This window comes from Saimiri boliviensis, chromosome 2, assembly GCF_048565385.1.
Source record: "Saimiri boliviensis isolate mSaiBol1 chromosome 2, mSaiBol1.pri, whole genome shotgun sequence".
Taxonomy (NCBI): Eukaryota; Metazoa; Chordata; class Mammalia; order Primates; family Cebidae; genus Saimiri; species Saimiri boliviensis.
The window spans coordinates 157,548,080-157,575,338 of record NC_133450.1 but is presented as its reverse complement, the minus strand read 5'-3'; the positions used below and the strand labels follow the sequence as shown (position 1 = coordinate 157,575,338).

At 32.9% G+C, this 27,259-nt stretch overlaps 1 protein-coding gene across 6 annotated transcripts in view; it reads left to right on the top strand.

Annotated features, from left to right (window-relative positions):
* Window positions 1-27,259, top strand: part of RFX3 (regulatory factor X3) — a 294,672-nt gene that overhangs the window by 9,288 nt on the left and 258,125 nt on the right. Inside the window, exon 2 of one of the 6 annotated variants that reach the window (XM_074394752.1) lies at window positions 23,835-23,902. The exons of 4 other annotated variants lie outside the window; for them this stretch is intronic. The gene's annotated coding sequence lies outside the window, so the exon portion shown is untranslated. Of the gene's footprint in view, window positions 1-16,636; window positions 23,903-27,259 lie in introns of all 6 variants that reach the window. One more of the 6 variants, XM_074394750.1, reaches the window with a different exon arrangement.

The window sequence follows — 27,259 nt, the reverse complement described above, 5'->3', positions numbered from 1 at the left end:
CCTGTCAAGGTCTAGGCAAGCTCTGAAAGCCTTTGGACTACTTTGGGGTCCCTGATTGCGATCCTCCACATTAGTCTCATATTTTTCCATAGGTAATAATTACTGCTTTTCTTTTTCTCAATATTGTTTATATTTGGATAAGCATTCTTTTAATTCAGCTTTGGTAGTAGAAAAGTGGTCTTTTGGTTAAGAAGTATACATTTTCTTAAATTAAAAAAGTTTTTACCTTAATACTAATGTGGTGAATCGACTTACCAAGATTATAGATTACAGCAGACTAAGAGAGGGAGCGTTTTTGCTTTTATTTAAGATAAGTCGTATTCTGCTGTATCTCAACTCTTTTACCTGCCTCAATAGGGGAGTGTATTAAAGCTTAGATTGTAATTGTTGTTGCTTTAAAAAGTTTATTTTTGAATACTTTTTTTTACTGATTAATATAGACATATTCAAGCTTCTGAATTACACTCAGATTTGCATGTGTAGTAGCATTTATGTATTTCACTGTAACTTTAATCTTTAAAGCGTATCTCATCCCCTTTAGTCTCAGTCAGCATAGTTTAATGTTCAGAACCATTTTAGAGACTCTGCTTGTTAAGTTTCTTCCATGTTTTAGTTGTGGAGGAATGGGGGAGGTTGCTGTAGAAGGGCAGGAAGAGCAGATACATTTAGAAATTGTATCCTGTTTCTATTGTTAAATACCAGTGCATTACATATTCTCCCGTTAATTTTGCTGGAACCGTTAAGTTCTGTTGGGTGTGGGGACTTGAGGTGGGACTTATGGAGCGTGGGGAGGTGGGAGATAGAAGACTCAGGAGATCCAGTATTTCTTCCAGATTTCTTTCCTTATTTACTTTAATATTGTGCAGAGTACATCTATTTTTGAGAAGATAGGCATTCTGTTTATTTTTGTTAGTGATTCTGTTTTTTCTAAAGACTCTATCTGTATACATCTATCCATTAGCACATTAGTAGATGTAAAATAATACCTTTTTTAAAGGAAACTTTATTGTGAATTAGTCATGCACAGATTTAGAAAGGTAAGAATTAAAAAAAAAAAGACTGGTTAGAAAATCTAGTTCATGAGCAAGGTAACAGCAGTGATGCCTTAAACCTACCTCTTTATGTTTTGCTTTGGATTAATGGTTTTGTTAAGTATTTTTGCAATAGAATTTGGATTTCCCCGATACTACTTATGTTGATATTTTAAAGAACGAAAGAGTAAAATCTATCATATCAGGCATTCACTGATTGGCATCTGATTATATCTAATGACAGTCCGAGAGATGAATTTTGATGACATGCCAGTTTAAGGGTCTTTAATAAAAACATGAAAAGCTACTAGTAATCTGAAAATCACCTTTACAACTTTAAATGTACTGTAGGTATTTTGTTGTGCTGTGGTGTAAACCAAGCATGAGAAATCACTACATAACATGGAAACCCATACATTTAGATTCTTTGTTTTATGAAATGATTATATTTCATGTGTCTTAAGAGCATTTAAAAATACTTTTAGCTTACGCTTGTAACCCCGGCACGTTTGGGAGACGGAGGTGAGAGAATCTCTTGAGCCCGGGAGTTCAAGACCAGTGTGGGTAACATAGTGAGACCATGCTTTTACAAAAAATTAAAATATTAGCTGGGTGCAGTGGTGCCTGCCTGTCGTACCACCCTGTCAGGACTGAGGTGGATAAATTGCTTTAACCCTCCAGGTGGAGGCTGCAGTGAACCCAGAGCCTGGGCAACAGAGAGAAATCCTGTCTCAAAAAAAACAAAACAAAAAACAACTTTGTTAAAAATAATTCCTTTTCAGTTAGAGTGTAGTAGATATATTAAGAAAAATGGAGTTTAGCTTAGATAATGTGTTTTGTGTGTATGTGTGTATGTAGACATTTAGAAAGTCATTTTAATTTACATTTTGCTTGGTGTTGTAGAACTATCAGTCCTTTTTGTGCACTGATTTTTGCATTATCCATCTCTTGGAGACTTATTAGGAACATTTAGTATTTCCACCTCAGTGCTATTTTCTTAAGGCAAAGAAAATTAGGGGAACTGTTTGAAATGCATTGAATGACCTTCATGTGATTTTTGTGAGCAATTTTTAGTAGTGTCTCACATTATATGATAATTTTTAGAGGGTACTCTTAGTTAATAAAGGCCATGAATGCTGAAATTGAATTAAATTGTAGTTACAGATAAAACTTGTAATTCATTCCAGTTATTGGAGGTTAAGATATTGTGCTACTGGATCAAGATTTGATCTGCTTCTTATTTTTAGAAGTCTGCTGAGTTTTGAAATGTAAAACTATTTAATACTGAATGAGTAGAGTTGTATAATAGTTGTGGGTTTATATTTCAGCAAAGATTTGAGTGCCATATGTCTTGGAAGTAAAGTGGATTCTTCTATCTTGGAACTTGGAAAGAGATTTATTTTAATATTTTGATTGGGTTAGGTTTGCTTGAACATTTTTTGGGTTGATAGGAATGCAAATGACCATGAGCTGGAGAAATAGATCAGAGTAATTTGTGAGAGGAGCTAATTGTGATCCTGATGCAACACTCACTTCTAGTCCTACTGCCTGTGATAAACTTTGAAGTAAAGACTTCTTTCTTGAATGATATAAGCCTCTCTATTAAAATGTGTTTTTGTTAATATTCATTGCTGCCTGGGTAATTTCCCAAGTGTACATTATGTGGGAACTTTGGAAGTTCTAGTTTGCCTTTTGGATTATAAACCTTAAAAAGAATGCCAATAGATGGCACCCCATTCCCAGAACAACACCATAATCTGAAGGAATGGGGTAAAAAATGAAGGTAAATCAGAGCAGGATCATATAATGTGAAAAACTAGAGTATGAACAGTGACTAGTACAATGTAGAGAAAAGTATCATTTCAGAGACTAAATATGAATCCTAGTTTACCATATCCTGCATATCCAATAATATCACTGCTATGACTGATCACATTATTTCTAATATTTGATTCAAAAACATTCTAGCAGAGACCTAAGATAATTGGATAAATTAGTCTCTAAGCTTTTTTTTTAATTGTCCTTTAGCTTTAATTTTGAATGAGGAATTAAAGGATTTATATCAATGTGTATTTAGTGCAGTACTATTTCGGTTAATTTAGGAATCTTGAAATGACTTAGATTTCCATTTAGTTTTAAGGAGCATAAATAAATGAGTAAAATGAGTTATTAGATACAAAATTGCATATTCTCAGCTATGTGGACATATTTTTTAAGGTTTCAAATTGTAGAGAGTTACAGAAAAGGACATATGATACTTGGGAATCAAGAAGGATAAAAAAGGGTAGGAAGAGATGCTGAAAAGTGGAGTTGAATGAAATTAGTAGAGAATTTGGAAATAAAGATAAAAATAAGGTAAGATGGCAAAATCTCAGCATGAATGGTGAAACAATTTGTTGAATGAACATATTTTTAAAAATCTTTACTGTGATTTTTACCTAATGGGAGAAGCTGAGGAAAAGTACTGTACTTAGCCTCTTTTTGAGCTCCACGTTTTTTTGTTTGTTGGAAATTTTTATAGCAGGGTGGTGGAATCTTTGACCAGTATTGTATGAGGTTTGACTATTTCTAGATGTTGTTTATAGAAAAGATTAAATCAAGATGTTGCATCAGAGTTTTCTTGTAATCATTTTATTATTACAAAGTAATATGATATTAATATATAAAATTTAGAAAATTTGTATATCCATTTGGAAGATTAGTTTATCACATCTAAAGCAGCCTGCATTGGTAAAGTCAGTATTTAGTAGAAAACTGTGTACCATAAATGTATATATTCCTAAAATGTTTTATATTTTGCAACATTTAAAACTTAAGTTGGAGTAGTATAACAAACTACATATGCCCATTACACAGATTTAAGAAATTAGTATCTTCTGTTGTTCTAAAGCTGTATAATTTGAGATATTTGTTTATTGAAATAAACTTGAATCATTCTTTATCTTGTGTTGCTTTGAAAATATTTAAATCTTATGCTCAGAACAGATTCAATGTATACTTGGAAAAATGTTTATGTTTAAGACAAATATTTAGAAAATGGTTGATCTTCATGTTTTTTTCTCTCAGGACACCATTTCTCCTATTTTTATGGGTACATGGTAAGGGATTATATTTATGGGGTACACGAGATATTTTGATACATGCGTACAAAGCATAGAGTCACATCAGGGTAAATGGGGTATCTATCACCTTAAGCATTTACCATTTCCTTGTGTTATACACATTCTAGTTATACTTTGTTATTTTAAAGTGTACAATAAATTACTGTTGACTATAGTCACCCTATAAGCATAGCATTTCTAAATCAGGAAGTTTGTTCTTGCTACCCAGTCATATCTTTTGTTTAGTAACTGAATTCAAGGTTTCTTTACTTGAATCCTGACCCATCATTAAGGGAGCAAGTGCAGGGACAGTAGCCCGTGTTTGAAAGAACCTGTGTTGAAGACTAAAGGTCAAATGGGGTTATCTTTTGTCTGCCATTCTTTTAACTTTGTTTGTGCGTAGATTTGAGTAAACAGTTGAGTCATTTTGTAAGTTTATGAGGGAAGAGAACCAACTATCTTCTGTGTCTTCTGGAATTTCAAAGTTAGCTACTCTTTTTTTTTTTTTTGGAATAGAAGATAGAGGAAGAGACGTCCAAGAGCTAATGTACTGATAATTTATGATGGCACTCAAAGCAGTTTAATATTTTGTGATTTAGTATCTTCAGGGAATGAGGAGGTTCTTTCTCTTAGGTTTTTTATTTGACTGAGGCCAGACTGGTATGAAAGAAGTTTATTTTACAATGCTAAAATCTATAACCAAAAAAATTATTATTAATGTAATAATATTACTACATGAAACTATTGTATAATGAGCAGACTAATATGTATAACACATAGTGATTAATGACATTTTAATAAACAACACAAAATGTGTACCTAAATCTTTTTAAAAGCTGATGTTTCCTTGTTTGAACCTAATTAAATGATTAAGATATAAAGAGATAAATACAGTATATTAAATAAGCTTGCATTTTTTTGCAGAGGGTTCAGTGGAATTATGTATGACTTAATATATTTTGTGGCATTCTTTAAAAATATTTCTATATGGAGTAACTAGAGAAACTGAATAGTAAAGTGATAACAAAATAACCAAAGTGATGCACTAATTAAATAATCTTATTTCGGAACTAAAGTACTGTTTCTTTTTTCAAAGTGTTATATATAATTCCAACTGCCATTAGGAAACATCTTCATTAAGTCATTCTGCCTATTAGATTTTTATACTTTTCAAAAGTAGTTAGAAGATACAATGTATGAAGAAAACATAAGTATAAAGTTTATTGAGGCAGATAATATGTGAATGAAACAAATGTAACCCTGCAAAACAAAATATTATGAATTATACATGTTAATTTCAGTAATATTTATAGATTTCCTTACGAATTTAATGCAATATCAATTTCAACATTTATAGTAACTTTTTCTGTACTTTTAGATACCTTGTACATAAAACCAAAATATACTTTTATTTGGCTTGTATTATTTTGCATTCTGTTTCATATCAATAAAAGCACAGCTAGTTTTGTTCTACTGTTTTAAAGTTGTTTCGTTTTAAATTTGACCACTACTGCATTTGTGTTACAGAATATAATTTAAAAACCAGCCATTTCCAGTATGAGAATAGTAATATTGATTCACTTATTCTGTGTTTCAGTAACTCCTCAATAGCTTAACGCTCTGATTTGGAAGAACATTATCTCTTCACATTTTAAGGAGAGGATTTTTGTTTGTTTGTTTGTTTTGCAAGAAATGATCTGTATTTTGTAACCTCACCCTGTTTGCATAGCAGCTAAGCTTTTGGGTCTGGAACCTCAAATCCCCTGTGATGAGTATCTTTCTTTCTCAGTGGCCAACTTCAGCCTTTCTTCCTATTTTTACTTACTTTACTGCCATATTCCTCTGTCCTTTTACTATGTTTGGCCTAGCACAGCAAACCAAAAGAGACAGCCATGGGACTACAGCAGATTAGAGAGGTGAAAAGGTCTTTCAATAGAGATACACATATTTCCGGATGGCCCAAATATGTAGGATTTCAGTAGAGACATAATTAGAATGCTTTATTTTAGAGTCAGATTTCTTTAGTTGGAATGAACTTGGGAGGTTATCAAGTTGAACCCCTTTTTCCTCCTTCCCACTTATTTTATAGATAAGAAACTGAGGGTAAGTGACTTGTACAGTGACATAGAGCATCAGATTTAGGGCTGTTGAACTCACTCCAGCCTCCTTCATGTTAGGATGGCTAACAAATGTTCTAATGGCTAATACAAAACTTTTTTTTTTAAGGCAAACAACTCAAGTGTACTGCCTTTAGTGTTTTAAAGTACGTGTTCATCTATAATTTTGAGTTCCATATTTTTTCTAGAAAAAGCAGGTTTTATAAATCTGCGCTCAAAGTTTGGATAAATGTCTTAATGTTTTAATTATTTCCAACTATAATTTTTGGATATGGATTATTTTAGAGTAACATAGAAATAAAATTAATAATGTTTTCCAAACCATAAATAGGCTTTATGTTAAGGAGAAATGCCATATTTACTAGATTAAAAAATATATATATTTAATTCCTATTATTTCTATTTCCCCTTGTTGGGAATTAATGGTGTATGCCGTAATTAGTGTACTAGTGTAAATAATTTTCAGGCCTGGTATGCATGTCTTTACTTTTTTGATGAGGGTAAAGATGGTTTTAATTACTTTAAGAATTTTTGTTAAAATTCATTTAATATGAACTTTAAAAATGGAAATGTTTGTTCTTGTAGGTCACTCTCTTGTGGAACAAAAGTAAAATACTGGCAGCTGATATAGGTGGTACAAGCTGAGACTTGCCCAGCTGGGCTTTAAAAGTGTGGCAGCACTCTTAAGTAGCAGTGAACAAACAGAATGAATATATGAACGGACTGCCCTTTATTCCATAGCAACCAGATGCAATACCAGCAACTATGCTATTATCTGACTTTTTATTTTCTTAATCTGAGTTTTTGGAAGGTTATGTTGTTTACTTTTTAATAATATGAGACTGTGGTAGGAATTGTAATTACCAAGATTTTGTCTATTTGTTTGTGTCCCTCCCCCCTCCTTTCCCCCCCCACTGCCTTTCTCTCTCTCCCACCCTTCTCTCTCTCTCCCACCCTTCTCTCTCTCTCTCTCTCTCTCTCTCTCTCTCTCTCTCTGTCTCTCTCTCTCTCTCTCTCTCTGTGTGTGTGTGTGTGTGTGTGTGTGTGTGTGTGTGTGTGTGTCTGTGGCTTACAATTAGAAGTAAATGAAAGAGCTCAGGCATGAATTTAGTTTCGGTATTGTGCTAACGATGAACGGTTTGAGCACTAACCCTGTTAATTATTTGAAAGGATCCGTTTAAGAGAGACCAAGAATATGGCAACTTAACTTCCCAATGTAACCTGATGCTCTCAGCAGCCTCATTTGTGGCAACCAATGTGAAAGGATACATTTATATAAAACAGGAGTATGTTTTCCTTTGGGGGGAAACCGCTTTTCATTTGCTCTTAACAAGGTGTAAATCCCCACAGATAAACCTTCTTGTAAAACTGTTCCCTTTGGATTTAGCCTCACCTTCAATAAAAAGGGAGATATAATAAACAAAAGTATGATGAAATATTAGTTAGCTCTTGCATAAATTTGCCTAGAAGTTCCTGATTTTTGTTCTTTACAATTTTTTAAAATTTAATGCTGTTTCAGATGAATTCAGAGAGTCAGACTGTAATGCATTAAATTCATTTTGCTTTCTGTTAATGAAATTTTTCGGGAGGGAGAGATCTAAATAATACACTTTTACATTGAACTGTATTTCTGATATATTGACATATGTACTGACTCATAAATTAGAATGGAAAATACAAATATTGAAAGTGTAATTCAGATGAATAGAGATTGCTGAATACTTGCAAGTCTTAAATTAACATTTGAGTGTAGAGATTGAGTTACCAGAGTAACTAAATATTAGACTGCTATATTTGTTGGATGTACAGAGAAGGAAACTCAAATATGGAATGTGGTCTTAATGTCTTATGAATTTGTAATCTGGATAAATTTCTACTTAAACTTTTAAAATGTGGATTAATAGAATCCCCTAAAAAGTTTTGTTGTTGTTATTGTTGTTGTTGAGATGGACTCTCACTCAGTGGAGTGATTTTGGCTCACTGCAACTTCCACCCCCTGGGTTTAAGTGATTTTCCTTGGATTACAGGTGCCTGCCACCACGCCTGGCTAATTTTTGTGTTTTTAGTAGAGACGGAGTTTCACCATGTTGGCCAGGCTGGTCCTGAACTCCTGACCTCAAGGGATCTGCTCGCCTCTGCCTCCCGAAGTGCCGTGATTACAGGATTGAGCCACAGTGCCTGGCCTTTTTTTTTAATTTTTAAAAATAGCTCAGAGTTTTATATTTTTCTGTGCCAGAATCTTATCAGGATTCCTCATTACCTCATCATCAGAGTCATCTAAGAGGTATTTATTAGTTACCTCAGTGTCCCACAGAACCGTCACAGTCTTTGCTGTTACAGTCTCATGTCCATTTTCAAACTTATATTTCACCACTCTTCTCTGTACTTCCCCTTTTCTGACAAGTTTGTATTTTCTACCTGTGGGATCTGCATTTGTGAATTCAACCAGCTGAGGATGGGAAACATTTGAAAAAAACAGTAAATAACAATACAACAATAAAAAATGTAAATAATTACAGTATAATAACTATATAGCCCTTACATTGGATTAGGAATTATAATTAATCTAGAAATGATTTAAAGTATGTACAAGAAGATGTATACAGACTATACACAAATACTATACCATTTTATATGAGAGACTTGGGCACCCTTTTTTAAGGTGGTGGTCCTGGAACCAATTCCCCATGGTTATGGAGCGCCAACTGTATTGTGTTTTGGTTAAGGGTATGAACTTCAAAATGAACAGCCCTGGGTGTGAATTCTAGCTCTGTTACTGATAGCAGTTTAACATTTGGCAGATTACTTACATTTTGTGCAATAGGATTAATAAATCAACCTGAAAAGATTACAGTATATGACATGTTCAGAATAGCACTGTGCCTGACACATAAGTATTTAATAAATGGCAATTGCTATTACTATCCTACATGGTCTCCTGAATTCTGAATTCTGCCTTGCCATTTCTTTTCTCTAGAACTTGGTTCTCATTCTTTATTCTACTTAGAATGTATTTTCTACTCTACTTTGATTAGTCTCTTCTAAAATTAGAGTGGTCCCTAACTTGATGGGTTTATTTCTAGTCATTTATTATCTCTGCTAATTGGAAATTATGATTTAGATTTTTGTTTGTTCAATTGTAAATGCTTATTCTTTCTAAATTATTTGTAAGCTTCCTGAAGGCGGAAGGTTTTTGAACTCAGTATGAGAAGAACCAGTGTCTTTTCTAGCAGAAACAACCAGTGAATAGTTGTTTAAGTTTGAGATTGCTTATTTCAGAACTCTAATCAAATTTTAGGAAACACATTTAACTGTGTACAAATGTTGTCTACTTCTGATTTTATAACGGCCTTTTAAGCAATGCCGTTTTATTATTTCCATTGGGTTTATTCACTTCATTTTTTTTCCCCAAAATGAATTTAATGGCACGAATTCATGAATTTAGGTAAGCCCAATTTTTGTTCTTTTCAAATGACATTTTGTCACCTCGTTCTGTATTTATATATATAAGTTTCTCTATACATGAAATTCTAGACTCATATATCTATATATACATGAAATTTCAGACTTGTTTGGATTTTTTTTACTATCCACCAAGACTAGTGTCTTACTTTCAGAAGTTGAGGAATGCCTTTTAGGATTCTATACCTTATTTCTATTTTCTAGTTGTGACAGGCTGGAGTTCCTTAATATAGGAGAGACGTTGGGCATTATGGGAACCTTGCTTTGGGGCACTTCTTTGAATATCCCAAACCTCTTGGGTTTTTCCTTCTGCTGCTTAACTTTACTGTGCCTGCTGGAGTATCAAAAGTAAAGGATCAGGACTTGAGTTCCAGGGTTACACCAAGGCAACCAGTAGTATCAGAATGGAATTAACTACAGTAATCAGATCCATGGTTGCATTTGTGATATTTCAATCAGGTTTGCACTATGCAAAGGTATGATTATCTGCCTTGATGTCTACTAAAGAGACTTTACTCTGAAAAACTTAAAAAAAAAAAAAAAACAGAATTGTCATTCATAAATCTATTAGGCCCTCATCTTAATCACTGTATTTTAATTCTATATCATCTCTTGAGATGATTAGTTGCTGAATTTACTGCCATTTGTGAAGTCATCTTAACCTCTTTGCAGACTTAAGGAATGCTCTTTAATTTCTATAAGTTTTAATATGCATGCTCATTTCACTTTGTAACAATCATTTCTTGAGCAAGTATTGACACAGAAAGTATGGGTCAAGAAGTTAACTGCTGTGAAGGATACAAGAATTAATAAAACTGGTCATTCTTCATGGGCCTCTGCCCTTGAAGGAACTCACATTCAAACAATTGGGGATAATGGAGAGAGAACATAAATGAGTGTGTGTTATAATAGATAGTTGTCAATGATACAGGGAAAAAAAACAAATGTTGAGAAGCAGGGGTAGAGAATGTAAATGATATGTAAATGATGGGGGTGAAGAAGGTTGTAGTTTTAAATAGGATAATTAAGAACACCTTGCAGATAAGATAACATTTGAACAAAGACCTGAATAAAGGAAGTTTTGGAAGTTTTGGATATGTCTTCAAATGTGGCTTTGTATATTTATAATATTGATACTTTGATAGCTACTAGCCTTTCTTTTATCCTAAAGAGTCCTAATTTTTACATCTGTCCTCACACAGTATTTTCTGCCTTTCTCTTTGCTCCCTTTTATCATTTTTATATGCTTTTTTTTCCTGAGGAGATACATACATATATATATATATATATATATATATATATATATATATATATATATATATATATATGGAGGTGGGGGGGAGAGAGAGAGAGAGAGAGAGAGAGAGAGAGAGAGATGCTGACTAAAACTAAGGAATCGAGCAGATTGAGACACTTGCAAAATTAAATTCTTGAAGTCCACCCTACCTGCTTCCAAGTTGGAGGCTCTTCTGAAACACTTAACAAATTGAACAGCATGTACACATGAAGTGTTAAGAGTAAAAAAATCACAATAAAAGGCAAATAGAAAGTAGAGTTAGCCAGACTGCTAATTTGGTAGGTTATACCCTTGTTTACTCATGGCTAATTTAAATTGGACAGAATCTTTGCATATGATAGCTGCTGTGATAAAAATGCTCTTCAGTGTTTTATATGAAGCAGAATGTCATTGTTTATATAGCATAGCTATCATCTAGTCATCTTTAATAATTTATGAATTGTATTTGTAAAACTTTGTATATGTAAAAAGATATAAATGAGAGGTTGTTTGAATAAAAGTTGCTAATGGAGGTAAATTGTCTTGAATTTTATTATTTTGACAAATAGATTGTCATACTGATATTTTTAGAATGGGATTTTCTGTGTACTAGTGTCAGAATCATATTTTCCATTTCAATTCAGTGTCATATATTCAGCATTATGTGCTTGTCATCCATTGTGAAATGTACAGTTTCACAGTATTCAAGGCTGTTATACTCAATTGGACTACTTAAAAAATGGTGCAAAATAAAATATAATGAATATAACATAAATGTGTATATGTTTTCAAGTTATTTAAGTTAAGGAAGTAGACATTTCTATGGAACGTTAAACAAAACAACTACCTTTCTCTGTTTGGACTTATGTAGTTATATATACAATATTTATTTTTAATCCAGATTTCTATCCCGAAAGTCTGATTCAGTGATTATACTTGCAAATATGTCCAGGTATTTATGCCTGAAGTGAGTCAGCTGTGCACACATTTTATCAAGCTGTGGGCCAGAGTCTGTTGAAGATGCATACCTGGTTATTTCTGACATTAAAAAAGTAAATAAAAAGTTAAGCAAAATTTAGTATCTCTACTTGTTTATGAGACCATTGTGTTTTATGAAAAAATAGGAGGTATAAGAGACTTTGGTGACCAGTGAGTCTTCTCTCATGTTTTTCCTCTTAACACTTTTGATTAAGGAAGCATTTGAGCATATTACAGCATAGAGCAGTATGATGAAATCATGAAGTCAGTTGCCATGTATCCATCACTCTGCTTTAAAGTTAACAACTTATGTTTAATCTGATTACAGCTATAATCTTTATTCCCCATTACCTTATTATTCTCATCACTTTTTACCTGTGGAAAGAGAACCAACATAGATGACTCAGGGCTAACTTTCACATTGCCAGTCCGTTGCTGTGCTTGGTATGTTGTGTTATCTCCCCTGTAGATGGAGGGGTGAGGAAAAAAAATTCATGAAAGTAATAAACCTTCATTTCTAAACAAGTGTTCAAGGTTTTGAATTGTGAACTGTCGTATTTTTTATGTCAGATTTAGAGTTGGAATTAAGTACTGTATAATTTTTCAAATTGAGTATAGACTGCACAAAGACTGTTTCCAACTGCTCTGTGAGATAGTATCATTTACCTCTTTGTTAAGATGGCTTCTTTTATGTTTTTGAAACTTTCTATGTATTTTTCTTTCACTAAAAATTGTGAAATATATGTAAGTTTTTGATATTCATAATATGGTGTGGCTGAAATTATCCTTTGTATTTATATAATGTGCTTCAAGGTATCTTTTCAGTATCGTCAATTATGAATTTCAAAAATAACTGATTTTAATATCTCAAGTTTCCAGATGAAGATGAATAATATTAGTAAAAAGTCAAAGTGATTTTTAATATAAGGTGTAAGAAAACGTGTTTAACTGAGGTTACTCTTCTAGTCAGTTCTACTCAGTTTCACATTCCTGTATTAAATTTTAATATTAAAAATCTCTTTGGGCAGGGCACTGTGGCTCACACCTGTAATCTCAGCACTTTGGGAGGCTGAGGTAGGTGGATCACTGAAGCCCTGTCTCTATTAAAAATATAAAAATTAGCTGGGTGCGGTGATACATGCCTGTAATCCCAACTATTCTGGAGGCTGAGGCATGAGGATCGCTTGAACCCTGGAAAGTAGAGGTTGCAGTGAGCCAAGATTGCACCATTGCACTCCAACCTGAGTGACAGAGCGAGACTCTATCTCAAGAAAAAAAAAAAAGAAGCAAAGAAAAAATCTTTTTGTATTTCAACATCCTTTTTGACCTTGAATGGTTGAAATAATTTAAAGAAACAAAATAAGGAAATCTGTCAGGAGAAAGGAGAAATAATATTTTTATCACCCTCAGAGTAATTTTATTTTTCTTTTTATACTTGGTAATACATGTGTGTACTCAAAAGTATTCTAAACTGTAAGTCAAGTCATTGGTTACTATTCTGTATGATATATCAAAGAACTTATAGTTCTTGATAAAAATTATGAAATTAAAAAAATTTGTATTCAGTTCTATTTGGCAACATTTACTGAGGATCTTCGATTTTTACAAATTTTCTTTTAGGAAGGTAGGTATGTGGAGATGAAGCAAATGTAATAGGGTGTTACAAGTCCAGGAAGACTGGAATTTGCCAAAAGAGGCTTAGCTTAATTGCATGATGGAATATGTTATTTTCTACAGCTACATAATATACAGTTTCTTTTAAGGATGCCACAGTTAATTATATCGAAGCTTTGTAGCCTTGAGGAGACAAGGACCCAATGAATACCAGGAGGCACATTCCAAAGACACTATCAGGATAGATATCCACACCCTTTGGATTTTTTTTTTTTTTTTTTTTTTTTTTTTTTTTTTTTGCTATTTATTTAGTAGTACTGACAGAATCCTAAGTATTCATGTAACCAGTTTAGAACTTTGATTCTTTAAGATCAGATCCTGCAGACTTATTTAATATATTCCACTAGTAGTTGACCAAGTATTAAATAACTGTTTTGGAAGTTAACACATTTGCCTAACACATGCCTTGTCAATAGTATACTCCTCAGTAGAATCTCACTTTAATAACTTTATTGACTAATGTGTGTGTATGAGTAGTGCATGTATTTGAATGTTTTGTTCTTATTTGGGAAATATCAATTTTAATTAGTTTTAAAAGGTTTTCATACATTAGGCCTTATAGATTCAAGTTAAAATTTTCTTATACAGGAGAACTAGAAAGTATTCAAATCTTTGTAAAATTAAACAGTTTATAAGTTACTAATCTTGGTTTTTACATTTATGTCTGCTGACATCACTGAATCTTTTAAGAACTTTTTTCCTAAGTTGCCTTTTTTTTTTTTTAAGAAATAAGGATGAAGCAAGGAATATATAATTCTTGAATATAAATTTTCATATTTGTTTTCTCTTTTTCCATTTTCATCTGGAAGATGAATCCACATTTCTTTTAATAAGTCCTCTTTCAATTCTTTTTCTAGCACATTGTTGTCTCATTTTTTTTCAACTCTTTCTCCCATTTGCTCTACTTTGCTCTGCTGTGCTTTGCTTTGCAATAGGTTGTTTCTAAACCTTCTCGTTTCAGCCCCAGCTCTTTGGTCAGATGTTGTCTTTACACCTCGCAGCCTACTTCAGCTCTTCTTTATTGTTGGTTTCTTGGCTTTTCTTTTTTGGATAGTTGTTCCATGTTCCTCTGTTTGTTGCTCTGGGGTGCTTTTAGAGAAATAGTTAATTTCTTTTACTCTGCTTCCTATAGTGTGTAATGAGAAGAAATGAAAGCAGTGATAGAATAACAGATAACTGTGACTCTTTAAAAAAGAATAAGGTAGTGCAGGTGACAGGTTATTTAAAGGGTTCCCAGGTCAGGGTAGTTAAGTTGAAGGGCTAAATGCTTCCATGAATGTAGAGAAAACGTGTAACTTAAAAAAAAAATAACTTTCCAAAGTTGCAGGCAATATTAATATAGCCAAAATAGCCACGGAAAGTTATAGATAGGTTTTCATAGTTAAGATGATTATTTTTATTTATTTTTGTGTTTGTGGTCTTTGGTATTTTATGATAGAACACCTTCACCTTGGTCTCCAAATACTTTATGAAAAAGGCTTATTACAGTCATAGAAATCAGTACAATTTCTAAAGGAATTAGAAGCTGTCCCTTAACCTCTGTCCACTTTTCAAAATTCATTTCACACAATTTAACTCACAGTATTTTATTGATAAACTCTGCTGTGCTTTTCTTCTCATTTACCTTCAAATAATGCTATCTACTTTTAGTAAATTTATGTGAATATTAAATGTTAATCTTTAAAGTTATCGAATGTGTATATGATAGGCTAGTATAGATTTTATAATATAAAATTATCACTATCGCAAAGTGATGAAAACAAATCTCTGTTTTTATAATGAAATATGGAACTTCTGTATTTTTTAAATAATTTTTTGGGGGAATGGTTTTTATTTTTACTGACTTCATGACTTTTGGGTTCCTAGGTTTAACTTATTTTTCTATTATTGGAGTTTATAAAAGTCGAAGGTACCTAGAACTGCTTTTTTGCCTAAAACTTGCTCAATTTATTCATATCCATTATGACTTTTAGGGGACTATATGAAAATAAAAACTTGGAGAATGGTAGGTGATATAATTGAAATGTAGATCATAATCTGTTCATTGTTTGTTTTACCAAATTAGTTAGGGATTCTGAGGATACATTTTGATTATTTGTGTATGTTTAGCATTTTGTCCCTTTGTTAGAAATCTCTCAGTGTGACTTGTTTTTAATAGGATATGTCTTGAATTGTGGGCCAATCACTCTTGAAAAGTATTAAGCCCTTTAAACACACTGGTTGGACCCACAGAGGGAAGCCTACAGGTTTATTAGCACTCCTTAGCCTGAAAGCACAGCATACCCTTTTAGGTTGCACAGCAACAGACTCCTAGCAACCATAATAGATTGAATTTCTAAGAGTGACCAGGCCGGATGTAATAATAAAGCAAGAGGTACAAACAGTTGTCATGGTTTTCTTTTCACGGTAAGTTAGTTTGATTTGGGAACGCTTAGCCTTTGAAAAATGGGCAACCTTCTTATAAAACTACTACTGTTTGTGCACAGGACTTGTATTAAAATAGTAGTAATAGTACCAAATTTAAACAGCTACTGCTTAAAAACAATATACCCCAAATAACAACAACAAAAAGGATACCATGTGAAGAACTTTCAGGGAAGTATTTTTAGAGTTTCTCAGAAACCAAGTGTATAGTAAAATAGTCAGGTTTTTTAAAAATAAAAAATTTGTATTTGTGTTTTCTCACTCTTGTTGTGATCCTCTATTTAATTTTGCTGCGGCTCCTTATAGTTTTATGTGATTTAAATTATGTTCATGTAAAACTAATGATAAAATAAACGTTTAAAATTTATCTTAAGAAAACGGGCCATTTGAACTGTATATAAACTTTTTTTTTTTTAATATTAAGAACTAATAAGTAGTGGAGCACAGAATTTATTAAAGAAGAGTAAAGTTTTAAAATACGTAACCCTTTACAGTGACAGTAAAAGTATCTGTGATAGTCTTAAGAGTATAATATTGTGCTGTAACTTAACATTTCTCTTTTGTGTCCTTTAGTGTGTGATTGCTAATGTAGCCATGAAAAGGAGATTAATTCAGATACATTCACAACCTGAAACAAGATGCTTCCATCAAAAAAATCAGATCCTCATATAGCTGCTGGAGTTGGGAGTGGAACTACAGTCTTTGACAGCAATAAGCTGTAAATATACACACATGCTAATACCCTTGATTTGTTCATCTTTTGTGTCAGCATTTGGAAAAGATTGTTAAAGTGGCAGTTATAGTAAGACTGGCAATTACAGTAAAGAGCAGAAATTAGGTATTTGTGACCTATTATATTTCATTAAAAGACTTCCTTATTAAAATGGCACTGCTTACTCTGATTACTTGACAGCTGCCCTAAAGAGATTAGAAAATACACAGCTTCAACTAAAGGTAAAATCAACCTCTTTAAGCAAGCTTATAGCATAGAACAAGTAAATGGTATAGTGTATGCAATTTTTTTGTAACAAATTTGCTTGAGGTATAGATGTTTATCAGTGATTAAGTGGTATATTTGTTCATATTCCTATAATAATAGTTTGCTCACAGTGACATTTCCCATTGAGATACTTTCATACACCCATCTGATATACGAGTTCCTACTAGAGGACCTTATTATGAGGCATCATAACTCAAGAGATCTGCATGACTTCAAAGAATTTTTTTCTTGCTAAGTGGTGAGTTACAGCTCCAATTCAATGTAATACTTCCTTTACCCTGCAAAACTCTAATTTTTGGAAGTTTTGCCTCGAGGTTTTCAGTTTTTTTTCTTTACCGTTTAATAATCCACGGGAGCCACTGTGAATGTAATACTTGAATTTGGGGCTCACTTTCAGAACATTGAATTGTTTTTTTTTTTTTTTTTTTTTTTTTTAGAGAAGAATTCCTTGTGGTACTTGTTACCTTCAAGATATTTCTGTTTGTTACATAATATAGTGACTTGTATAGTGACTTACATAGTGACTGTGTAGCACTTTATAGAACAGTACTGCGTATCAATTATTCTGATAGTAGTTTAGCAGTTAAGTTGCCTGACTTGGTACATATTGTAACGTTTCAAGACTTTGTCCTTATATATGACATCATGAGGTATGGCATGAACACTGTAGATCAGCCTGTGAGTATCAAATCACAGCACACTCTTGAAGACACAAACACAGGTTCAGTATGAAGCAGATTTATGGGAAGATTACCTCCTGCAACTAATCTTGAATGTAGATTTTTGTCAAGATTTGTCACAGCGTTAATAGAAGGCTGTTGTTGTATTTGCATGGATTTGTAAAATTTCCACGAAGATGCAAACCATGCTGTGTGAGACGCTTGTATGCCAGTTCCACATACACAACTATCTATGACTTACATCTTTAGCTTAATTTTTTTAATCTGATGCATCTTGCATGAGGTGTGTTAGCTTGCAAAATTTATTAGGGAAAAATGTGTGTTTACTCCTTTGAATAAGAGATACTGGAGTTCAAACCCTGGTTTTGTCATTTGGTAGCTAGTTATCCTTAAATAAATTTCTTAACTGCTTTGATCCCAGATTTCTAATGTAAAAATGGGAATATTACCTACTCTGTAGGAGTTTAAAATGAAAGATAAAGTGAAAGGGAAAATGAGATAAGTGTATATAGAGAGCTTAACGTGATAGCCTAGAATTAGTACTCAAACTGTGGAAGCTAATACTCTTATTTTCATCTTTCTGGCTTAGTCTTTGTGGTGAAGGATATGGGGACGGTTTTGCAGGAGAGGGTAGCAGCTGAAAATAGTAACATGGAACTAGACAATTGGAAACAAAATTGTTTTCGAAGAGGAATGTTATGCACTACATATTAAGTCATTTTTAGTATTGGTAAGTGATTAAGAATTCTTTAAACTTTTATAAAATGGCCTCTGTTTCAGATTGCAGTCTTGGGGCAGGATCTTTAAAGTTTACAGGAGTAGTAATAGAAAATGCACTAAGAGATGAAATACCTACTACTTTGTACGAAGAAAATTTAATTAATAGAACAAGTTTAGTTATTTTAGTAAATAAATACAGTGAGGCTCGTATTATTTAAACAGTCAGCCTGTCTTTAAAATTTTCTTCTGTGTAAAAATCTATAAGAGCAGAAGTGACTAAACTGCCCAGATTTATGTAAACACCTTGCAATGTTGATGTAAGAAAACTGAAAATGAATATAGCTTCCGCTTGAAAGAAGTAAGGCAGCAGTGGAATCACAAAGTTTGATTACTCTTGGCACTTTTTGGCCTACCCCTTAAAACTATTTAATGTGTTCATGATTGATTTACAAAATACAATTTACATTTGAATATGTTCTGTTGTTGCTGAAGTGACCATAAAGGCATTTAATTTAACTAGAAGGTAATATTTTCAAAAGAATAGAAGTGGTTTGAAATATAATAATGGTTTGCAGTGGCTAGTGTGATTAAGTTGGTTTAGGTAGTGGTTATCCTATTTCAGTTCTTTGAGGAGGGTACATCTAGCTTACCTAGATTAATGAAAAGACGAGGCATAGAACATGCTTAACATTGCCATGATATTTTAAGAGTGAGAAGAAAACCAGGCTAAAATGATACTTTTAGAGCCAGGGGAAACAGTACTTACACAGATATAGTTACACAGATACAGTCTTTCAGGTGAAAACCACTAACTGATTCTAGTAGTTCTGCACATTTTCAATGATTTTTTCCTTGAGCACAATTTATGTGTGCATATTAAGCTGTTTAATGACATTTTAAAGAATTAAATACTGCCAAAATAAATACAAAAATTTTAAATTCAGAGTTAAAATGCATTCTGTTGATAGTTGCCATTTCTTTTTACATGAATGAATTTGTAATTTATCTTGTGTGGTACAATATCTGACTTATGTATGGTACAGTTGACCACTTATAAAAATGTAGAACGTAATTGTACTTTTTATGCTTAATTGGATATCATGTCTAGCTCAGTGAAGATTCATACATTAGCTTCATAAATTTTCTTGCTACGTAGATTTTTTTTCCTAAAAATGGAGAAGTTCTTGCCTTATGGTTATCTTTCTTGATATTCTGAGCACTTTGAATGGTTGAATGGGGGAAACTGTAATATGTGTGTGTATATATATATATATATTAGTATACATGTATGTGTAAATACATATACATATGAAATAGTCTGGACTTTTTTTTTAGGGCAGTTTAAAGTTAGATTTCTTCATATTGATATAATTCCTAGATGAGAAAAACTAATTAAACTACCAAACTTATCCAGACTTTCACTATTGGTAAGGCCTTTTAACACCAAAATGTTTTATGCAAACTGTATATTATATATAAATGCTTCTCAAAGTGTGAATGGAAGACCACTGGAGGCCCTTTTTCAATTCCCTGTCTGTGTGAGGCTGCATTTTCTTCATAACTTCAGCCAAAACAGCAGATTGAGTGTAGAACTAGTTGTTAGAATCTGTCTTTTATTAAGCAAGACATTAAAGGATTTTATAAAATTGTAAAACAGTTCCATACTTATCAAATTTTTTTTTATTTTGGAAAATTTAGATTATAATTTAAAAATTAAGATAGAATGATTACTTTTTTAAATTAATGCGTATTTATTACATTTCTCCATTTTATTTTCTAATGAGTATAGATAGATAAAACTAATGATTTAAAACTGAAGCCTCACCAGCTGCACAGAGCCACTGTTGCTCATCTCTTCTTAATTCTGCATTCAGAATGTCACATTTCTAGCTTGAAAAGTAGCCATGTCAGGAGTATACACACCGTAGAAATTAGTAGAAACCACAAATATGACTTTTTTTGGTGAGGAGGAAAAGAGTGAAGAGTTGGTTGTTAAACATTTATCATGACTGGTTACATGACCGGATATAATGTATGCCAACAAAAGTTCTTTGAGATTTTCAAAAAAATTTAAGATCTGAAGGGGTTCCAGGTACAAAAATTTGCTTCTTATAAAAGAATTGTTGCTTATTACTATACTGTGCAAGTTTGACACCATAGTCTATGCAAATATATGATTGAGGCAGGATTTTCAGCCAGGACTTTGTCTCTAGGGCCACTTTACTAGTCTTTTCTGTAGTGTCTTCCAACAAAATTAACTTCACAAAGTGATTTGAAGCCAAAAGATACATGATATCTTTCGTTGCTCTCATCAATAGCTTACTTGTTAAATGGTTCAAGACTATCAGTATTATGGGGATACAGACAAATGGAAAGAAAAAGGGTTGTGGACTTGAGTGGTTAGGGAAAACTTCAGAGCTGACGCACAGCAGGACATAGATCTTAGAAGATTGTTTTGGAGGTGTATTGTATGTGATGAAGAGATTACGAACAGGATGGCATAGTGGCAAGTATGATTTTGTTATTAAGAGTTTGAAGAGTTTGTTGGGAAATCGTGAAGCAGATGGAGTGAAAAGGTAAAGGCCTAGGATTTGGACCTTAGCTAAGTTTACGGGATAACCAGTCAGTGTATATTTTTAAAAAATGGATTACATATTAAGGTGAAAGTGGTCCTTTAAGGAGATTAATCTGGCAGATCTGTGTAGAATAGATAGAGCAGATCGGAAGTCGGGGAACCTCTCTCAATCTTCTGAAAGGAATAATAGGGTGAAGAATTTCAGCTTTTAATTCAGAAAGACTGTGGTTGAAGTCATTTTTCTGCTAGTTTTTTACTTTCAGTTCATGGATAAGACATAGATAACAACTAGCCACTGGGGTTGTAAATATTAATAAAGGTGTGAAAGAGCCTAATACAGGTTAGATGCCTGGCACCATACTAGGACCCTCCTTAGCAGTTCTGTTCTAGAACTTAGTGGCAAAGTGCGAACTGACCCTTCGTCACCTTGCCTGTGTCCTGTAGTCTGCCTTCATTTTTCATATCCTAGGCTCTTTGCCATAGCCTGCCCAAGATCACTCCACAGGCAACCTTGTTCCACCCCCTGCAAGCTATCTGTTGACTACCCTGTAGGCCTAGAGTTGAGTATGCCTGAATCTCCATCTGTCGTGAGGAGTGTAGTCTAGAACTCTGCATGTGAGTTCAGGGTCCTGGGAGTCTGCTGAAGTAGAGTCTAAAGGATTCAGGGAGCATGGCCCTGGGTTGTGCAGACTTCTTGCCTCCCGAGGAGGTACCTGGCCAGAGAGCCAAAGCAAGTTCCCTAAAGCATGTGGCCCGGACCAATGGCCTCGTTGCCTGAGTCTCAGGGTGGTGCTGGAAGGGGCATCTGACACGAGTGACAAATGAGCAGGGCTTATATGCTGTTAGATATGGGGCATCAGAAAATGTGAGTGAAAAAAAGATGAAAGATTACTGGGTTCGAAGAGAATTATGGAGCCACTGAGAAAGTAGGACAGTATTTGGGAGTTGGTAGAATGGGACCTGAATGTAGAATAGCCATGTTTTGCTGCAGCACCTAATGATCTCCTTAGCACATTACCAAGCATCTAGTACTGACTCAGTAAATTTTGAAATGCAGGATAGATATTTTGAATAGTTGTGCCAGAGATGAAAATAGAGTCATTGTAGAATACAGATGAAAACAAGGAAAATTAGGTCTTGTGGTTGGGGCCCATGTAGCACTTTCGATGTTAGGTAGATAGCATTGATTAGCATGGTTATCTGTAAGCTATTAGTGTGTAAGGACTATATTATATATTTAATTTTTGTATGTGTGACATCAAATAAACAGCTAGTCTTTCTTAAATTAATTGAATAATATACAAGAAGGAGCTTTTAAGAAATGAATTGGATTTTAAGGTTAAGATGAGTGACAAAGACAAATTTGTATCATCGGTAAAGTGGTAGGCTGAGGAAGTTGTAATCATAAAAAACAGATTCTGAGCAATTGTGGTTTTTGCTCACAATGAGATAGAAAACAGTGAAAGATAATGTTCAAAGAATATGTTTTATTTGCAAGCTATTTGGAAAGAAGTAAAGAACACAGATGATTGACTAGCCTGAATTTTTCACCTGATATTTATAAGGTAGGTAGATACAGGCAAAGGTAGTAGGGGAAAATAATTAGAATTAAAGGAGTCGGTTGAATTCTAAACATTTAACTGCAGATATGTTTGACTCATGTTGCTCAAAATTGTTAAGTATTGTATAGTCACTTAGTTAATAATATGTGTACTACAAATAATGCCTCACGTCAGAAAATATATTTTATAATGACAAGTAAGAAAATACGGGAATATGGTTAAAATTGCCAGGTTCTTTTTGAGAATTCAAGTGTGTTAATTATTGTAGATTATTGCATTTTTGCTGTATTTGATTGTTTATCACCTAAATACACAGCAAACACCTGTGATTGTTTTAGTGATCCTTGTCTTGTCTTCTTCAAGTAATACTAAATTTGTGTATTTAGACTGTTGCCTATTCATATATACTCAGCTGTGCTTGTTTGCTTTGTTACTTTTCTATGTCTAATGGACCTATATAAAAATTTATGGCAACTGTCACTTAATGTCACCTTTACCTTTAAAGAAAAAAAGATAAAACCAAATCATGCCAGGTAACTATGATGCTCTTTATAGTTAACTAAATGGTCAGATATACTTTGTAATAAGTTGATCTCTGATATCACGGGCCCAATTTAGGGAACATATATAAGCATATACATGTAAGTATGTTTGTATATCATTGCTACTCCACGTTTACCTGATTAGCCAATAAAAAGTATTAGTTTAAAAATAAACTTGTATATTCTTGTTCCTTGAACAAAAGATCTTTCTTTTAAAAATTTCCATAAAGCTAAATTATTTTTAAGAAAGGAGCAAATGCATGTCAGCTGCTAAACCATTCTCACTTTTGCTTCTTTGCAAGAAGTTAGCTTGGTGATTTTCAGAATTGTTTGCCCTTTCATCTTCATGGTTTAAAAGTACATATTCTTTTAGAGAATCCTTTTTCTCAGATTTCCCCTGATTTATTTTTCTTATTATTAGAATACTGTGATTATTCTTTGAACTATAATTCTTTGAAAACTAAAAATTCTCTCATGTAAAATCAAAAATGGTGTCTTTTTTGGCTAAATCAGAAACATTTAAAAATATCACAGCATTCAGTGAAGAAAAACTTTTAAAATAATTCAGTTATTTAATTAATATAATTAATACTTATTTACAAACTGAATAATTTTAAATAATCACATGCCTTCTACATATCAAAGAATTCATTTATAATGTGAACTAATTGTTCTTGCTTTTAATATTTTAGGCCACTTGGTCATTCTGGCATTTTATGGTAGAGAATACATTGAGTTTGGCTCATGGAAAGAATATGAGGTAATTTGAATACATGTTCTTTATAAATAATGAACTGTTTATACATAATACAGAGTATTTTGAGGTGTCATATATGGAGTCTCATGTCTGAATTTTTTCAATAGTAATTTTCTTTTTTTATATTTTGAGATTTTTTTTCTTTCTTGATGGTTGGCAATAGTTAATATGGTAAAGAACTTTATTTTCTATCACTACTGTATGTTTTCAAGAAAACAGTTTTAGATTCTCTACATAGTTAAGTGTTTTTAGTTCATATTTTTAAATGTTTCAGTTAACCTAGCTTTCTGCGGTGCTGTAAAAATCACAAGAGAGTTCCTTCCTTTCTACCTACCAACTTCCCATCCCAACCAAATGTGCCCCAAGTAGCATTAAATGCATGCTGCATTTGAAAGTCATAACTGCCACATAGAGTTTATAGGGCAACAATAACGAAAGAGCACTGGAACTCCAATAATGTAAAATTTTCAGGCACTACTCAGAGCAGTTTGAGAGCACAAATTAGAGACTATTAAGTTAGTCTTTTCCTGTCTCTTTGATACCAATATGTGACCCTGCATAATGTGTGGGTTTGACATTCTAAAATGGCAGTCAAATAAGTGTATATGCCATGTGTATTTTCATAGTGGTTTCATAGATTACCAAGCATTAAGCCTAGATCAAAGTAAGTTTCAATTAAAGGTAGAAAAATAATAGTTGGCTTTATGAAATTCAGCCAATGATACGATAGTATGCTTATCAACAGATATTGGCTATTTATTTGTTAGAGTAATTGGTTAACTTACTGCTGATGTCATAATTCCCCTATTCAATAATAGTTTGGTTATGCAGGAAGATGCAGCAGTTTGTTTGTGTGAACTTCTGCTTCCACTACAAACAATACTTTAAAGAGAGGGCTTCCATTGGCATTCAAAAAGGTGAAAAGAACAGGAGTCAGTGTAGGGTGGATAAGTGGGAAGGGTTTCGGAGGGAGAGGCATAGTGTCTGTGAGTACTTATAAGCTGTTCATTGTCATTGGTCTTTGAGGTTATGTTTGCACCCAGATTACTTCCTTACCTTTCCAAAGAGTTGAAATGCAATTGCCAGCCTGTCGAGGATGATCAAACATTGCTATTTTAATGTTTCTTAATTTTTAATAAATGAAGCCTGTATGTTTAAAATTGGTATTATTTTATAGTAATCATGTGGCTTACTTTTTTGTCAGCATATATAATCTAGTAAAATTTTTAAAAGTGTTAATAATTTAAGTCCTACAGTTTAATTTCTTAAGTTCTAAAAATTGTGTTCATATTGTTTCAGTCAAAGATATGATGATAAAATAGAATCCATCAGTCTTCACAGGGAATAAGGTGCTCCTTATTTCAATCTGATGTATGGTCTCTGTTTTAGTAGCCATTAAACAGAGGATGGAGGATACTCTGGATACTCTAGTTTCTTTGGGAAGCTAGTTAAGAGACAAAGCTTAAGAGAATAAGCTGAAGCTATAGCCTCCATTTCAAACTTGTGGATCTGCATAAGTCCTCTGTAGAGTACATCAAAAATTCCCCTATGCATTTTCTTAAAATTTTGTGGATGTAAGATTGAAAGATAAACTGAATAGTTTTGTGTCTGAGTCCTTCACAACATTGCTTATAGTTAGCAATTGCATGTATGTATAGAAGTTACAGTTTAAGAGCTATAATAATCTTTATCATGGATAGTATATTTAAAGATACTTAGTACAAACTCTTTTAAGTAGTTTTCCTAGGATATATTTCCTAGGAAATATATCATATTTTTTATCATATTTTATCATATTTCTCGAATTTTATCATATTTCTCAAACCATTTGAGTTGTCTATGTCAGTCAGACCTTTTCCCTTATCACTCAGTTTTCATGATTGAAGATACAGTATCTCAGTATGGACATTGACATTATACTTAATAATTGTGAATGCTTTTATGGATTTGGAGAAAAGCGTCTCCATAGTATACTTTTATTAAAAGTGCTTACAAATATATCAAAAATAGTTTAGAGGAGATTAACCAATTAGATATGTTGGTGATGTCCTTTGATTGGTAAAGTAACAGGAAATGAGCTTACCTTAAATTACCCTGAGAAAAGCAATAGAGAACAATTCTATATATGTTTCTCATTCCTTCTTTTTCCCTTTTAATTTGATTTTTGAACCTCTTTTCATTTTGGTAACATTAAACTTATTTGTGGAATGTGAAGTAAGGAAGTACCTTGGGAAGCGGAGTGGTGGGAAAAGAAGCATGTTTATTTTAAAATATTGCCTAGTATATGGAACAGTAATTATAATATGCCTCAAATTATCATGGGTCCTGCTATACAAAGGTCATGCTTTACAAAGCTCTTTAGTGTCTAGCTTCTTAATTTAGCTTTTCCCAACAGTAAGTTATATGGGGAGGGAATTGTTTCCAAATTAAGGATGAGGAAACCAAGGCAGAGAGGTCAAGAAACATTTTTATAGATCTTGTGACTCTTACTCTAATATTTGTATCCACTATATTAATAATTTTTAAATTATGTTTTTAATAATTTGAAAATTTTCAACCGAAATTTTTCAGGGTATACCCTTGGAGGGATGATTGGAAGCAAAGCAGGTTTATTTTTGTCTCTTTTTAAATTAGGATTCTGAGTAATACTTTATTGGAAGACAGGGTTTCAAAGCTGCTGCTCTGTATTGCTTTCCTAGGTGCGAGGACTATAAATTAGAGTAGTAGACTGTACCTCTCTTTTTGTTATTGCAGGTGCTAGAAGTGGTGGTCAGGGTTATGTGCTGCTTTTTTAAATGGCATCGTGGATCTAGAAATACAAATTTGATTCTTGGTATTTTCTTTTACTTTTAATGCTTTCCAACTAATATTTACTGACTTAATACTATATACAGGATACACAAGTTATTAGCCTTTTACCAGGGCCAATAACAGTCTTTACAGAGTAGTATAGTTTTAAAAATATAAATGTGAAAAATTATAAAAATTAAAATAGAAACTGTCTGTATTAAACATAGCATGTCTTGGGATTAAGTGACATTAGTAAGTATCATCATTCATTATACAACTTAAAATATTGCTCAGATTTTACAATCCCAAGCCTGGTATTTAATTAAGGACATTGGTTGTTAAAAGTAATTTTCATAAGCTATTGTCTATTTATAGAACTTTGAAAATTCTAGGCCAGGGATGGTGGCTGAGGCCTGTAATCTCAGCACTTTGGGATGCCCAGGTGGAAGGATCCCTTGAGCCGAGGAATTGGAGGCCAGCCTGGGCAAAGCAGGGAGAGCCTGTCTCTATTAAAAAAAGAAGAAAGAAAATTCTAGGTTATGATAGCTTTTATGAGTGATGGTAATAGTT